Source organism: Odocoileus virginianus, chromosome 6 (genome assembly GCF_023699985.2).
Source record: "Odocoileus virginianus isolate 20LAN1187 ecotype Illinois chromosome 6, Ovbor_1.2, whole genome shotgun sequence".
NCBI lineage: Eukaryota > Metazoa > Chordata > Mammalia > Artiodactyla > Cervidae > Odocoileus > Odocoileus virginianus.
In genome coordinates this window covers 79,665,466-79,669,287 of record NC_069679.1, presented here as the reverse complement: position 1 = coordinate 79,669,287, position 3,822 = coordinate 79,665,466, and the positions used below count along the sequence as shown (strand labels likewise).

The window sequence follows — 3,822 nt, the reverse complement described above, 5'->3', positions numbered from 1 at the left end:
ATTTTTTTTCCCCAAATTGAAAGAAACTGATGTAAAATACACAATGAAGTGAGATTCTAATAAACTATAAAGAATTTAGAAAAAGAAGATGAAAATATTTTCATGACTATATATAAACATTTTCAAAACAAATGTTAGAAAGCCTATCTTCTGAAAAATCATAGATCAGGGTATTTTGTTAATTGAACAGAGATTTTTTTAACTAATTGAATATCTAACCACTACTTTTAAGTACTATTTATAATACCTCCGCATTGAGAAATTTGAAAGAAGATCCATGAATGGACCTAGTTGTTACTCTAAGGAAAAATTTAAATTATGAAATAAAATAACAATTTTGTCATGAATTAAAATATGTAATATTTTCTATAATAGATGCAATTTACCACATGCAACCCTATCACAATATTTGAACATTTCTATAATATTTGTGGTATATTTCTGAATTTAAGTAGTGCTTTAAGAACTTTATTGGCAATTCAAATTGCTATAGCCCCAGCAAACTGGTTTCCCCAATTTGGAATAAAAAACTATCTAAAACCTTCAATGCCTTAAGAAGATTACCTAATTTGGCACTCCTTCTTAACAAAGCAGAAATTTTGTGAAAAATCTTAATTAAACAACCCAGGTGGAGATATTGCTGAATCCAAGGCAGGAAAAATTAAAATTTTGGAATAAATGTGTAACTTGTAAATTACCTATGTCTTTATGACTCACCTAAACATGACCATCAACAGAACACCGGGGTATGTGTGATAATAATTCAATTCAGCTGCCTTTGATATTCACCAACTTGCAGTTATTGACGTCTCTAGCTTTGCACACGTTTTTGTGAAGGAGTATTTCTTTTGGCAGGAGGATAGAATATAATCCAACAGCTGGTTTGCTTAATTTATAATTTTTACTTCATTGGAAACACAGTCTGCAAGCCTCCACTTCGACTCACCCCGATCCCTGAAATGCCTGGACAGGCCTGGCAGGCTTGTCCACTGGTGCCTGTCAAACGAGGATCACGAGTGTGACATGGGCTTAGCATTACCAGTGAAGGCTTCCTTCCTCCTTACACCCAGCCCAAGGCAAACGCACCATCTTCTGTTTGCAAGAAAAGAGCCTTCAGGAGCCTGGGTAGCTCTGTCGGTAAAGCGTCAGACTTTTAATCTGAGGGTCCAGGGTTCATGTCCCTGTCCAGGCGGGAGGTTTAAGCATCCTCTTGTGCTTAGAGGATACCAAGCTTTTGGGCTTCCGTTGTGGCTCAGCTGCTAAAGAAGTCCACCTGCAATGCGGCGGTGGGGTGGGGGCCCTAGGTTTGATCCCAGGGTTGGGAAGATCCCCTGGAGAAGGGAACAGCTACCCACTCCAGTATTCTGGCCTGGAGAATTCCATGGACTGTAGAGTCAGACACGACTGAGCAACTTTCACTTTCCCTAGTCATCCATGAGAATGGGTCCAAATATTGTTTTGTAATGTTCCAAACCAGTCCATCCTAAAGGAAATCACCCTGAATATTCATTGGAAGGACTGATGCTGAAGATGAAGCTCCTATACTTAGGCGCCTGACGCGAAGAGCCAACTCATCAGATGTTGAAGGCAGGAGGAGAAGGGGACGACAGAGGATGAGATGGCTGGATGGCATCACCGACTCAATGGACATGAGTTTGAACAAACTCCAGGGAATAGTGAAGGGCAGGGAAGCCTGGTGTACTGCAGTCTATGGGGTCGCAAAGAGTGGGACAGAACTGAGCAACTGAACAACAGTGTTCCTTGCACCAGAAATAATAAATTGCTTATGGAAAACCCTGTTAAACAATCACTGCTGGAGACTCAGGCTCTTTTCTTTGAGACTCAAAAGTGACAGAAAGGCTCCTTCCTCAGAGTACAGTATAGAAGGGAAAAAATGAGCAAACTTTCAGTGGAGCGACTGGACAAACACGACCTCAGTCAGATGATCAAGGTCAAGCTGAATCACAGTGATAAGTCATATCGATTGAGCTGATGTGAGTGCCCTTCACCTCTGTGATCTTTCTCACAAAGCCCAATCTAATCATAAGAAAAACATTAGACGAGTCCTAATTTAGGGAGATTCTACAAAATACCCTGCCTGTATCTCTCAAAAAAATAAAATAATATCTCAAAAAATCTCAATATCAAATTATCGAGACATTACCTCAATAATATCTCCATCTCAAAAAATAAAATAAGTAACAAACAAACAAAAACAAAAAAAAGCAAGGAAGATGTAAGAAATTCTCACAGGGAAGAGGAGCCAAGTAAGATAAGGTTAAATTCAATATGGTGTCCTGGGGCTCCTGGACCAGAAGGGCATTAGGTAATAACTATGGAAAACTGAAAGAAGTGTGTGCTGTGCTAAGTTGCTTCAGTCGTGTCCAACTCTTTGTGACCCCCCTGGACTGTAGCCTGCCAGGCTCCTCTGTCCCTGGGATTTTCCAGGCAAGAATACTGGAGTGGGTGGCCATTTCCTTCTCCAGGGGATCTTCCCAACCCAGGGATTGGACCCACATCTCTCACACCTCCTGCATTGACAGACAGTTCTTTGCCACTAACACCACCTGAGAAGCCTTATGAATTTCAGCTGATAATAATGTATCCATGCTGGTTCTTTCACTGTGACAAGGGTACCTGCTTAAGGTAAGAACACATTCACATTAGGGGAAACCAGGTGTGCAAAAATGGGAACTCTGTATTACCTTTGCAAGTTTTCTATAAATCTGAAACTATTCTAAGATTAAAAGTTAAGTTTTAAAAAATGTAACAAAATGTGTCTGAAGGACAAAATGACCTCAAATGAAGCCTCCTACCCTGCAAGGGATGGGCTTCCCTGCTAGCTTAGATGGTAAAGAACCTGTCTGAAATGCAGAAGATGTTTCGATCCCTGGGTCGGGAAGATCCCCTGGAGAAGGAAATGGCAACTCATTCCAGTGTTCTTACCTGGAGAATCCCACGGACCGAGGAGCTTGGCAGGCTACAGTCCATGGGGTCACAGAGTCAGACACGACTGAGCACACAACAGCCCACAAAGAGAACACAAGAAGACACCCCTGAGAGGGAGAAGGATGGGCTTGGGACAGAGTTATCTGGGGCTCAGATAGGCCTAGAAGATGCCTAGTCTGGGCAGAGCAGGCCATCGATTGTGAAACCATCCTGCTCGGACATCCTGATGCCATGGACATGCTGTCTAAGAAACAGTCATGTGTATGTCACCAAGATCAGCAGCCCCTCGGAACCTGAGATCATTTTCCCTCTGAGCAGCCTCTGACCTTACAGCCACTGAGGGAAGGAACATTCTCTCTCCTACACTGTCAGTCAGTTCAATCGCTCAGTCGTGTCCGACTCTTTTCAACTCCACGGGCTGCAGCACGCCAGGCTTCCCTGTCCATCACCAACTCCCAGAACTTGCTCAAAGTCATGTCCATCGAGTCAGTGATGTCATCCAACCATCTCATCCTCTGTTGCCCCCTACTCCTCCCACCTTCAATCTTTCCCAGCATCAGGGTCTTTTCCAATGAGTCAGCTCTTTCGCATCAGGTGGTCAAAGTATTGGAGTTTCAGCTTCAGCATTAATCCTTCCAGTGAATATTCAAGACTGATTTCCTTTAGGATGGACAGGTTGGATCTCCTTGCAGTTCAAGGAGAGTGTTCTCCAACACCACCGTGCAAAAGCATCAATTCTTCAGCGCTCAACTTTCTTTATAGTCCAACTCTAACATTCATACATGACTACTGGAAAAGCCATACTTTGACTATGTTTGACAACCAGACCTTTGTTGGCAAAGTAATGTCTCTGCTTTTTAATATGCTGTCTTG

The 3,822-nt window shown here is 42.5% G+C and overlaps 1 non-coding gene across 1 annotated transcript; it reads left to right on the top strand.

Annotated features, from left to right (window-relative positions):
* The first annotated feature begins 1,119 nt into the window (after positions 1-1,119).
* On the top strand, positions 1,120-1,192 carry TRNAK-UUU (transfer RNA lysine (anticodon UUU)). The gene has a single exon. It is a non-coding gene; the product is annotated as a tRNA-Lys (tRNA).
* The last annotated feature ends 2,630 nt before the right edge of the window (positions 1,193-3,822 follow it).